Raw genomic sequence first — 13,678 nt, 5'->3', positions numbered from 1 at the left:
CCTCCCCTCTCCCAAGGGGTCCCATGGCAACAGGCATCAGGAAAGCCTCATTCTTCCATCTTCTGTGGGAGAAAAAAATTGTACACAGGAAATAAGTCAAACTGAAGGCGAGGCTGAGCATCGCCTTTAAGTGGAGCAGCTGGAAAGGGGGAACTTCAGAAAAACATTAAGAAATGGCATAGTTTCCCTTTGTGCATTGTAAAAACAAAGTAGTCAAGCCCCTGGAGATGGGATGAGTCCCCCAAAAAGCAGGGGCTTCTTGGGCAGTGCCCCTTGGAACAGGGAAGGGTGGGGATGACAAGGTGACTGGCCCCTTGGGGTACTCTGCATACAGTAAAAGAGTTCCAAGGTCCATCAAAGGTGGGAAAGACTGCATTCTAGAATGTCCTTCACTGCTGGAGCCTGGGCCATGGGGTCCCAGGTGGGGTGGTGGCCTCCTTGAGTGCCCACCCGGCAGCAGGGAAGAGAAGCCAGCAAGCAGGCTCCAGGCTCCCCCGGTGCCACTTAGTCCCCATCTCATCTGGGCTCCTGCATCTCGGCTCTTGGCCCTCAGCATGTGGACCTGGGACTCAGCAACATCTGCCCTCTCCTCAGCCTTCTCAGCCCGTGCTGGAGCCTGCGGCACTTGGACAGTTGCGCGTTGGCCTGCTCCTCCTGAACAGAACGGGGGTGCTGAGCAAGCTCTGGCTCTGGCTCCGAGGCTCCCAGTCCCTGAAGGCCTCTGGGAACTGCGCAGCCTGGGCAGCTTGGGAGCAGAGGAGGAAGTGCTGAGCTCGCGGGCGTGAGGACAGTGCTCCTGGCCTCTGGCCATGTGTCCTGTCCCATCACCTCACGGGAGCTGCTGACACTCCTGGCGCCCTCTCGCCTCCCCTGCCCCCCTGCTCTGTGCCATCTCTCCCATGGAACTCTTTGGAGGAAAACCAAGTCCAGGGTCCTCCCAAAGCACCTGGGAGTGTCAGAGACCAAGGTCCTGTGCCCCCTCCCAGCACCATGCACCTGCGGCCAGGCCACTCTGTAGGTCTATTTGAGGGCGATCCAGGAGTTCCGGACAAAGGTGGCTTCCTAGGCACCCTCCAGCCTGGCCGTCCTGCTGAACTACTAATCTGCTGGGCCTGAATCCCTCCCCCACTTAACCTTCTGCTTCCCTGAGGTCAGGGCGGAGCCACCAGCCTCTCTGGCAGGGAGGAAAAAGGACCAGGAGATAAGTGATGTGCTCATTTATCTAGTGCAGGGCCCCCCATTTTGTTCCTCAGAACGCTGGTCCTGTGGGATACTCTGCATACAATAAAAGGGTCCCAAGGCCCACCAAAGGTGGGAAAGGCTGCGTTCTAGAATGACTCTCCACTTTGAAGAGTACATATTACCTACAAATCAGAGAAATCCTTGAAGTAAAGCAACCAATTCAGCACTGTTTAACCTGGAGTTTCCCAAACGATTTCTTTTCTATGGAAGTCAAAGCCCCCACCCACAACACCCTGCTGTACCTGCCCCCAGCCCCAGCTTCCAGTTATTAGCATCCCTCAGACCTGGTGTCTCCTGAAAATACTTTGGGAAACACTGGTGTCAGCCCCTCCCATCGTTGGTTTCACCGATTTGATCAAAGGCCGCTCAAAAAGGACAGATTAGAGTGGTGGGAGTTGGGGTGGGGAGCAAGCGGGACCATGTGGACCAGGTCACAGGGGTGGGGAGGGCTGGGAATAGGCTGAGGGGGCTAGGGCGTGGCGGGGCGGGGAGGTCGTTCAACACAGACCAGGGGAGGGAGGAAGGCAAGCGGCCCTGGGTTTCTAGCCTGCAAATGAAAACTCAGGCTTTCGCCTCCATGGACGCTAGGTAACAGGAGCATGCTGCTGCTTGGGGGTTGGGGGGCACCCAGGCCATTGCTGGCTCCCGGGACCCCCATACTCACGGCCTCCTCAGCCTGCCTCCTGTAAGCCTTCACTTTGTCCTGCAGGTCTTCCCCCAGGTCCTGGAGCTGGAGGATATTCTTGCGATCCTCGTCAGCCTGCAAAAACAGCAGCCGTGCCAGGGCCCCACACCCACGGCTGCTTCTGATGGGGTCTCATCAATGAAGCCTTCGCTGAGGTTCCTGAGGCCACTACCTGTTAAGTCATTCATTTCCTTGATTTTTCGCTCTTATTTGTGGGCCCCCTCCAGAGCCTCGGCTCCTCTCTTCTGCTCAGCATCTAGCTCATTTTCCAGCTCCCGCACCTGGGCATGGTGGAAACACAGAATTCAAGTCAGATCTCCCAGGCTTCTCTCAAGGACGCATGTGTCAGTCCTCTTAGGGTGAACTTAACGTCTTTTAACTATTATTTTGCAAAAGCGTCTCCTCTCAAGGCTCAGAAACCACACTTTATTTCCAAGGCCACCACTAGTCCACGCAGTGGCTTTGTGCAAATGAGAACAAGACTCTGTCTCCAGGCAGAAGCAGCCCTAGGTGCACACAGCTTGGCTACTGCGTTGGGCTTTGCAAAGGATGCTGCTCCCTCTGAGGCCACAGTTTTGTGAGGACTGTGCTTCAGCCCAGGCTTGCCTCTGCAGGCAAAGCCTGTGTGACCATTTGTGATGGCCCTGGTGTCTGACCAAGGAAGGCAGCAGAGGTCATGGACAAAACCTGGGCTAGGAAGAGTCAGAGCTGTGTTCAAGCCCCAGGTCCAGCTGACTGATCCAGAGCAAGCCAGCTGCCATCACTGAGAATGAGTTTTTGTATATTTAAGATGCAGATGATCATTCCTGCCCCAACCTACCTCAAGTGTGGGGATCAACTTAGACACACATGTGCAAGTATATTGTTAAACGATAAAGTGCTACGCAGGTATTGTTAATTTCATAATTGCGCCTGCCTTTTCTGAAGCCTTGAGAGGACAGGACCACCGAGAACGCAGGTCACCAACTGCAGCCCTGAGTTCACGGTCCAGAGAGAGCCAAGAAGTGGGGGTGGTGACCAGCCATTGGGAATCTCAGTGGCCACAGACAGGGGGCAGCTCTGGGCTTGCAGACCTACTAGATTAACCCTGCAATCTACCAGGGAATCAGGTTAGCTCAGCCATGTTCCAAAACAGATCTCAGTTCCCAGCCCTCACCCTATGGGTCCTGGGAAGCTGTCTCCCCTCAGGTTCTACAAAATATCTGTGTTCCTGGGAATGCCCTCTAAGTCTCTGTGAGGGTTATGGAGTTAAGGTCACCGGGCAGCTGGGAGTTGGAGGACAACACGCCTCCCCGTGTGAGGGGGAGGCAGGCTGAGGGCTCCCTGCCAGGCCTGCATCACACACTCATGGGGCGGCGCATGGGATTGAATCCCTCCGTGATGGAGGGATCCATGGGGATGACTGGCCTAAGCTTGTTCTAATGGAATAGGGCTGGGAATAATTAAAAAGAAACATTCAGAACATTTTTGTGGAGGCTTTAACTTCCCTGTGCTTACTTTTGTTACTCACATGTCTATAGTCTTATAGTTTTTAGCCAAAAAATCCTTCAATATTTAATGTGTACAATTACTGGTGACCACATGCCGGGGAGGCTGGCCTAAGGGAGGACTGTCCTGGGGGTTTGTCCAGTGGGGAAGGGGCTTCCTTCTCTTTGCCTGCCCCTCATCCTCTGCCTCCCACTCTTTTTTTTCTTTTTAAACGACTGTAAGGTTTGTTCATTCCATTTTTTTATTATTGATATACACTTTTATGAAGGTTTCTCATGAAAGACAATGTGATTACTCCATTCACCCACATTATGGGTTCTCCCCATACCCCACTGCAGTCGCTGTCCATCAGCATAGTAAGATGCCACAGAGTCACTACTTGCCTTCTCTGTGCTGCACTGTCTTCCCCGTGAACCCCCCGACACCATGTGTGCTAATCACAGTACCCCTCAACCCCCTTCTCCCTCCCTCCCCACCCACCCTCCCCACCCCTACCCTTTGGTAACCGCGAGTTCCTTCTTGGAGTCTGTGAGTCTGTTGCTGTTTTGTTCCTTCAGTTTTTTCTTCTTTCTTATACTCCACAGATGAGTGAAATCATTTGATACTTATCTTTCTCTGCCTGGCTTATTTTACTGAGCATAATAGCCTCTAGCTCCATCCATGTTGTTGCAAACGGTAGGATTTGTTTTCTTCTTATGGCTGAATAATATTCCATTGTGTATATGTACCACCTCTTCTTTATCCATTCATCTACTGATGGACACTTAGGTTGTTTCCATATCTGGGCTATTATAAACAGTGCTGCAATAAACATAGGGGTGCATCTGTCTCTCTGAATATGAGAACTTGTATTCTTTGGGTAAATTCCTAGGGTGTGCCTCTCACTCTTTCATTTAGTCTCTCCAGGGTGCAAGGGGACATTCTAGCAGCTCCTTCGAGTAGCCCTTCTCCAAAACATCAACTGGTAGTGGAGCCCATTTTAAAAACAAGTGAAATAAACCATCACAGGTCTGAAGGGGAAAGTAAGAGGTACAGGAAATAAGGGGATAATCAGAAAGAAACTAAGCAAGCACAAAATATGCTCCCAGATAAAAGAGCAGGACTACCCTACATGGGCACTGAGCTTTCCTGGTGCATTCGCTAGAGGAAGGGCCAATCACCCTCCATTTAGGATGGAGTGGACTGTATACCAGAATTGCAAATTGCACTTAGAGTTTAGGAAATTTGAGAAGGGAATGAGAACAGGGGATGTGAGGGAGACAACAGATTTTACTTAGGATGGGCCATTGTTTATCAAAGTGGAAGTTGGCACAAAATATAAATTATGCCCACATATATAATTTTATGAATGTCAAGCACACCCGCCCCACCACCATTATGTAGATATGAATGCATATAAAAACAGAATGTGAACATTTCAACATGTCATCACACTATAGTTACTGAGGCATAACGTTATAAAGTGCATTTGTGTGCCGGGGTGGAGGGGCCAGCAAAAGAAAAATAGGGAGAAATTGGGCTCACAGAGCGATCTGCAAGCAGTCCTCAGCAGTCTACTCCATCCACGGCCACTTTCCCACAACGCAGTTTCCAGAGAGTGGTTCTGAACCACTTTGAGACCCTCTCAAGCCACTCTACCCTGGCCTCCAGTTTCTGGATCTGCTTCTTCCCGCCCTTCAGGGCCAGCTGCTCAGCCTCGTACAGGCGGTGCTGCAGGTCCTTCACCGTCTGCTCCAGGTTCTTCTTTATCCCCTCCAGGTGGGCGCTGGTGTCCTGCTCCTTCTTCAGTTCCTCGGCCATTAGGGCTGCCTGGTTAAGTTCACAGCAAATATCAGTGGGCCAACCTCCCATCCCTGCTGGGAGCGATGCTGTGAAGGTGGGTATGGTGTGTGGATGCCTGGTTCCCTCCCCCATTCATTGCTGATCATGCCTCCCCACTCTGTCTCCGCTGAGCTCATTCCATCTGCCCCGGAAGCCACCACAGACTGCCTGCAGAAGATGCAATCTGCTTGTCATGTCCTGGCCCTAGAAACCCCTTTCTCATCTCCAAACACCATCTCTGAAAAGAAAGAGCAGAGCTCATGTCCATGATGGCCTTCTTGGCCTTCTCCTCTGCATTTCTGGACTCCTGGATAGAGCTCTCCACCTTTGCCTGCCACTGGGCTATGTCAGCTTCCAGTTTTTTCTTGGCACTTAGCAGGCCTGTGTTCTGTAAGCAAAATTAGATACCAGAGGTGTAGGTTATATTTGGAGACTGAAACAGTTGGGAAGGAGAGATTTTGGTGGGGAAGGAAATAAATCATAGTCATACTCTTATTTTTCACATGGGGATTTGCTAGATACTGTTTCATTCTTGACCCAACAGAAAGTCCTGTAATAGATCCATGAAGTGTACATAAAATAACTGAGTAAACAATTCAGGTAGACTTTCAAGAATTTGAGGAAGGATAGATTATGCAGTGAAAGGTGTTGGAACAAGGAAATGAGTGATAGACATAACTGTATAAAATGAAAAAGAATTCTAGTGGTCAAAAAATACCATAAATGGAATTGTAAGGCTGGTTACAAACTAGAACACATTTGCAGTGTATATGGTCAAAAAACATTCCCTTCCTTAACATATAAAAAAAGATGAATCATGCAAATAAGAAGAAAGGGCAAAAAACACAAACAGGTAAAACACACCAGAAGAAATACAAATGACAAATAAAATGAAAAATTTCACCAGATTAGTAATAAACAAAAGAATAATTTTTAAAAATGAGGTATTTTTCAACATTAAAATTGGTGAAGATTAAGAAAGTATGAGCTAGATCTTTAAACATGTATAGGAAAGAGCTCACACATATTTTCCCAATGGAAATAAAAGTTGGGACAACTTTGTTGAACATCAATTTACAGTGTATTATAAATGTCTATTATTTTGACCATAAGGTGTTGCTTCTAGGAATTTATTTTTTAGGAATATTAAGGAAATAGTAATAATGGATATATGTGAAAATTTAGTTACAAAGAAGTTCATCACTGCAATCTTTCTAATAGCAAAAGTTTTTATTGGGAACAATTTAAAACATCCAATCATAGTGGACTGATTAAATAAAAGTGCCAAGACACCCAAACATAATGGATTAGTTTCCACTATGAAAAATAGTTATAGAAGACTAAAGATGCAGAAATACATTCATGACAGGTTGTTAACATGGAAGTAATAAACTGTAATAAGATCACATTAAAAAAAATTAACATCATATATGTAGACAAGGCTTAGGATCAAAGATCCCAAAATGTTAACAATATGGTTAGTACTTTTCTTCTGTTTGTTTTCTTGTATTTTCCATTTTTTATACACAGGAATTTAAACAAACTTTTATAAAAATAATTATTTTTTAAAAATCCTAATTTTCTAAGATCACAGCTTAGATGTTGCTTCCACTGTGAAGTCTTCTCCAGCCCCTTTATGCAATAAGTCACCCCTCCTTGCTCTGATTTCCCCACCATATGCATGACCTTTTATCTTCAGAGCAAAGAAAGCTCAGAAATCTGCCCATCTGAAATCAGTTATTCCAAGAAGTACACTTAATGCACTGTGGTCTTGGCTGCTAGCCTGGGAGCCACGGTGGGCGCTCCTTCCACCGCTTCGGGTCCTGCCTGCCCAAGCAGTGGGAGGATGGACGCACCTGGGTGTGCAGCCGCTGCCCGCGGTCGCTGGCCTCCAGCAGCTCCTGCCCCAACAGCCTGCATGTCCGCTCTGTCTGCTCCAGGGCCCCCTTCATCTCCTCCAGATCCTCCAGCAAGAGGCCGTTCCTGTGCTCCATGATGGCCAGCAGCTCCTTGAGGTCCTCACTGCTCCGCAGGGCGTCGTCAAGGTGAAGCTGCGAGTCCTGCAGGGGAAACCTGGAGTGAGTGCCCTGCCAGAGCAGAGGACAGGCTGAGCGCTTGCACGGCTGCTGGAGGCTGCATGCTCACCTTGAGCTGGCCCTGGACTGTGCGCAGTTGTTTCTGGGTCTCTGCTACCTGGCGGTTGGAGTGGCCCAGCTGAATCTCCATCTCACTGAGGTCTCCCTCCATCTTCTTCTTCAGCCTGAGAGCATCATTCCGGCTCTGGATTTCAGCATCCAGCATGCTCTGCATGGCCTTGGCTGCCCGCTGGCTGTTCCTTTTTAGCTGTTCAGTTTCTTTATCCTTCTCAGTGACTTTGCAGTCAAGCTTGGATTTTACTTGGCTCAACTCCAGTTGGACACGTAAAATCTTGCTCTCTTCATGTTCCAAGCAACCCTGATAAAACCAAGGGGTGATTGGGAGTGCCATGGGTAGCCATCTTCTTGAATGGGTATATTCTTCCCCATGATGATAAAATGGGTATTATTATACCCGTTAAGAAATATGGTAACACTTATTCCAGATATACCAGTAATACTTAAACCAGAGAAGTAGAACAATACTCAACGAGGCCAAATAATTTGCTCCCAAATGTCCCTTCTAGTAATGAAACTGGAGCTAAAATTTTGTGTCTGTTATTAGCAATTTTATGTCTTGAGGGGGACACAACATCTTTTTAAATTAGTAAAAATTTTATTGAGTGTGTCTATTTCAATAGTGACCATAAGTCAGGAGCCAAGTTACCGTCTAAAATGACAGGGCAATTTGCTCCCCTGTTATCGTGCATTATGCAAATTTCCCTAGAAACATCTCAACCATCTGCCCTGTACTGGCCACAGCTGAGTACAACATCAGGACACCAGACCTATTTTTGTGATACAGAAGTCCTAATAGTTAGAGGTGATCATGCATGATGATATCTCAAAACCAAAGGATTCTCAGGATGTTTGATGATTAACTTCTTGCTTCCAGAGAAAGACACTGAGGACATAATGAACAAATTTATTTATTTTCAAAAGGGAGAATATGATAGACTAGAGGGCACCTGGATGATTAGCAGCAAAGCCAAGCTGTTTATTCCAAGAATGGCTGGATGTTCTTCCCAGTGAAGCCTTAGCACCTCGTGGCAGGAAGGTGCCCTAAGTACATGGTCTGGTCCCCACTCCTTCAGTGTCCTGCCCTCCTGACCTTCCAGGGGTCACGTCCAGACACTTGCCTCCAATTCTTCTAAGGCCGCCTGGAGGTCTGACTTTTCTTGCTCCATCTGCTTCTTGGTCTTTTCCAATTCCTGAAGATTCTTGCCGGTTTCTGCAATCTGCTCAGTTAAGTCTGAAATCTCTTCTGCAAAGGATAAGCTCACTTTAGGCTGTTTCATCAGGCTCCAGTTGATGGCAGAGACATTTACCCAGCAATTTGGGGTCAATGATTCATTCACAACATTTACATAGGAGAGAATACAGTGGAGCCCTTGAGGTGAGGCGTTGGCAAGATGCAGGTGTGTTGCCTCACCTGAGCTATGCAGAGAGGGGCAACAAGAACACTGCATAGCCCTGAAACCTCACAAAGTATACACAGTGGTGTCAGAGAGGACCAGAGAAGGCCATTGTGGAGAGAGTGCACAGAATCCCAGTCTTCTGGAAATAGAAAAGGTTTAGGGGGCACCAGATCTGGGATGTTTTTGTAGGTCAAGAGTCTGAAGTCCTAAGTGATTCATGATGTGCTCCAGGACACCAATCCCAGTCAAGACAGAATCTGTGGAGCATCTTGTTCTCTAACAGAGAGGTGAACTTAGCAAACACCATGCCCTCCATTCCGGAGAAGTGGGACTCTGTGCTACCATGCCCGATATTAGGAAGCTCTGGGCTTTGAGGTAAGCTGAGCAGATGTGAGGGTTTTGTAGTGGGAAGGAGGAAGCGTCTGGAGGTGGCTGTGGACAAATAGGGGAGAGAGGCGGAAGAAGAGGGGCATAGTTGCACCCCCAAGGTGGGGAGGATGCTCACCTCGTAGGTTTTTATTTTCCCTTCTCAGCATCTCTAACTGATCCACCACCTCCTTATAGGCATTCTGCATCTTGAAGATTCCAGTACTGAGTGACCTGGACCCTTTCTGAGCAGCTTCCAACTCAGCGTGACCCTTGTCCAGCTTTTACTTCCACTCTGCAAGGACCTAGGAGGTAACAAAGGACATGTGAGAAGCAGGAAGGGCCAGAGAGTCCCTGCAAACAAGGGCCATCAGCAATGCCAAGGTCTTACCCTTCCATCCTTAGGGATCAAACCAAGAGGGTGTCTAGCCCCCCATCCTAGATCCGGGGCTCTGAACGCTGATATCCTTACAGGTGATCTGCTGTATTCTTTTTGTTTTTGGTATAATTAATCTACAATTACATGAGGAACATTATGTTTACTAGACCTCCCCCATCACCAAGTCCCCCCCACAAACCCCGTTACAGTCACTATCCATTAGCGTAATAAGATGCTGTAAAATCACTACTTGTCTTTGTGTTGCACAGCCCTCCCCATGCTCCCCACCCCACATTATACATGCTAATCATAAGGCCCCCTTTCTTCCCCCCACCCCTTGTCCCTCCCTTCCCACCCATCCTCCCCAGTCCCTTTCCCTTTGGTGACTGTTAGTCCATTCTTGGGTTCTATGTTTCTGCTGTTGTTTTGTTCCTTCAGTTTTCCTTTGTTCTTATACTCCACATATAAGTGAAATCATTTGGTACTTGTCTTTCTTTGCCTGGCTTATTTCACTAAGCATAATACCCTCTAGTTCCATCCATGTTGTTGCAAATGGTAAGATTTGTTTTCTTCTTATGGCTGAATAATATTCCATTGTGTATATGTACCACATCTTTTTTATCCATTCATCTACTGATGGACACTTAGGTTGCTTCCATTTCTTGGCTATTGTAAATAATGCAGCGATAAACATAGGGGTGCATCTGTCTTTTTCAAACTGGAGTGCTGCATTCTTAGGGTAAATTCCTAGAAGTGGAATTCCTGGGTCAAATGGTATTTCTATTTTGAGCTTTTTGAGGAACCTCCATACTGCTTTCCACAGTGGTTGAACTAGTTTACATTCCCACCAACAGTGTAGCAGGGTTCCCGTTTCTCCGCAACCTTGTCAACATTTGTTGTTGTTTGTCTTTTGGATGGTGTGATCTGCTGTATTCTTAAGGGTATTTTGATCTCAAAGTAATTTAAATTAGCTTGAGCCAAAAATAAAATTCCCTTTGGAAGTTACAACTGTAAATTCCCTTTACAGTTACAAAAGTAAAAGGGATGTTGCAAATCCAAAACCCTACACTGTGACTTGATGCTTGGGAGGGACTTCCAGAAAGTGCATGCATCTCACACATCAAAGTGTGCAAGGCTGTGGCTCTCATCCCCACTACCAAGTGTAAGACCTTATTGTAGCCCCTCTTCTTCTTGTCCAGGATGGCACAGGCTGTGCTGGTTCGCTGCAAACCTGGCATCAGGTCATCCACCTCCCCCTGAAGCCTCTGCTTGGTTTTCTCCAAGGAAGTGCACTGGGAGCTCATTGCCTCTGTGCTCTCCTCTGCTTCCTGGAGCCTCTGGGCCAGTTTTTTCCTAAGAGAAACAGATCTTCTTTTTCTTGGCAAAGGTGGACTATTTGAGAAGTAACTGTCAGATCAGAAGACAAATAAACAGTCCCTAAGGGATCAGAAATTGATAGGACCAAGACTGAGAGTTTGATGAATGGACCAGTTCTGAGTCACCCGAAGAATGTCAAAGCAGGTCACCAAGGAGCCACCAAGGAAACCAGGTGGACTGTCCCAGGGGAATTGCAAGGAGACTATCCGAATGCTTAAGAAAACTCAAAGGCCTGGGGAGGAGGAAAGAGTTTCTCAAGGTGGGAGGAATTCTCTGTTCCTTTGCTTGTGTCTTAGGGTCACCTCTCCCACCATAACCTGCAAGCCCGTACTTGGCCTCCTCCAGCTCCTCTCTGCACTGGGTGGCATCCGTCTCGTACTTGGTCCTCCACTGGGCCACCTCGCTGTTGGCCTTGGACAGCGCCCTCTGCAGCTCAGCTTTGCCTTCCTGCTCCTCCTCGTACTGTTCCCGCAGCAGGTCACAGTTATGGCAGGCTGACTGCAGGGCGTGTGCCAGGGCTTTCTTGACCTGTGGAGGTACAGTGGTGACAGATTGCAAAACCATCTGGCCATTTCCCAAGGTAAGGTATTTTCACTTAAACCAGCCTTTCCCAAGGTGAAATGCTCCCACGCTGCCTTCATGAACTTTGCTGTATCAGTGTGTCATCTGTTTCATTTACTTCAGTTGACTCCTTTATTATATTTACAAATGCTTATTTAAAAAGTAAACTATTAATGCTACAGTATGGGAAAACTACTAACATTTGCCACAAACAGAGGGTAAACATAAGAATAAATGCAACAGAAATAAAGCAGTGCTATCACCTGCTAGCTAGGTACTTTTCTACCGTGGCTCTGTACCTGAGACCCACATTCTATGATTTAATAAGGGAAATAAACATGTGCTAGAGAGATGGTACCCAAATTGAGACCTTTTCCTTACATAATCAGAAGAATCAAGGCAAAATTAGAAAGGGTATAATTTTCACACCACTTGATGCAATGTTACAGAATGCTATCACTGTGAAAAACCCAAAAGCATGTTTCGGTGTCACCAGGGGTTGTCCCCACACCAGGGAACCAATGCGATCTGCACTGTGTCTCCGGCTCCAGCACGTCTTCCTGAGTGGGGTATGGCATGCCCAGAGGCCCCCACCACTCACTCCCACCTGGTCAGGAGGGTGATTTGACTCTTGTCACGAGGTGCCACCATCAGAGAAAGAGTTTGGTCAACCCAGTGTGGTCATTTGCACATTTTCATCCTTTTAAGAACACAAAGAGACAACAAAACTTTGCCCAGGAGGGAAAGCTTAGCTCCTACTGTACTCTGGCCAGAGGACGGCCTTGCTCACACAGTGTCTTTCGCTACTTTAGATTCTGGTTCTCGCAATCCCCAGCCCACCAAAGACCCTTACCATATAATAGAAAAATGGGAAGCAAGTATAGGGCTCATTCTTTTTTAGAAGTAAATGCAGCTTGGGGAAACCTAAAGATTGCCTTGTATGTCTTAGCCAGCACATGGCAACCTCAGAATTACATTGATGGAGTTTTGTGGACTCCTGGATTCCTCTTCAAATGTTTGAACGCACATTGACAGCATTTACTAGGCCCCTACTGTGTGCACTGTTCAGCAGCACACTGAACCTATGCTACTACAGTGGGGATAAATTATTCTTGCCCTCCACAAGTTTACAGATCAGTGAAGATAGGCATTATAAACATAAATATCTAGATATTGAAGTCAAGAACAAGATGATAATGTTCATGTTTATGCACATGTTCCAAGGGTGCCCCTAAAATCAGGCAGTCTCTTTGGAGGAGGACTTGAAGAGACGGTCAAGCTGGTGCAGCAATGGGGAGGGGATGCCCTGGCTGGAGAGGGATGTTTATCAGGCCACTAGGGGACAGAGGAGCCCAGAAGATGGAGCTCTGAGGAAGGACCAGTGCCAAGGTCCTCAAACTTCAAATAACAGGCTCCTACTGTACTACATGGCAGAGGGGAGGAGCATCAGACTTCTGACATAGCACTGCCTCCAACCAGCTGCACAGCTTCTCAGGTTCCGTCTGACTCCGCCATTCACAAAGGGGGCATCCTGACCTTGGTTTCTCCTTCCAGTTGCCTCTTAAGCTCCTCCAGCTGCTGGGTGAGGGCCTGCTTGCCTTTGGTTAGCTGTGAAATCAGAGACGCCTTCTCTTCCACTTGGTGACTCAGCTCCCCTACCGAACAGATGCGGCCCCACGTCAGTGTTGCTGACCGCCCTCTCCCACGGCCCTGCTGGGCCACGGTGCCCTGCCCATCCTTACCATTTTGGGTCTGCAGTTTCACCTTCTGCATGTTCAGATCATAGATTAACTGTGTCTGTTGCTCATCTTTGGCTTTGATTTCATTAAATTGATCTTCCACAGTCTGGCACATTCTTTCTATGTTACTCTTAAGAAAAAAAAAGATATCACATGACTGGAAAAAATGGGTTCCTGGTGTCCAGTATTGAACTGGACAGTTTGATAGCTTCTTGCCAGTAAAATAAAAATAAAAGTACAGAACACATAAAGGTAAGTTAAAAAAAATCATGATCACTTCAAATTTGCTTTATTTTTGTTTGTGATTGCTACTTAGTCACCAACAACTTAGAATATCACCTTTTAGTCGGTAAGTATTTACTGGTTTGTAAACAAACTTTTGAGAAGATGCCATCCAAAGGAACTGTGGGACTTTCTCATAATATAAGTAATTCTATTGCAATGTGAATAATATTACCTCCTGATTT

At 47.2% G+C, this 13,678-nt stretch overlaps 1 pseudogene; it reads right to left on the bottom strand.

Moving 5' to 3' along the window:
- Window positions 1–213: 213 nt before the first annotated feature.
- LOC108408766 (myosin-13-like) overlaps window positions 214–13,678 on the bottom strand; it is a 46,152-nt pseudogene continuing 32,687 nt past the window's right edge.

This window comes from Manis javanica, chromosome 4 (genome assembly GCF_040802235.1).
Source record: "Manis javanica isolate MJ-LG chromosome 4, MJ_LKY, whole genome shotgun sequence".
In the NCBI taxonomy this organism is placed as follows: domain Eukaryota; kingdom Metazoa; phylum Chordata; class Mammalia; order Pholidota; family Manidae; genus Manis; species Manis javanica.
Note: the sequence above shows the minus strand (reverse complement) of the source record. Positions and strands in the feature narration are given on the sequence as shown.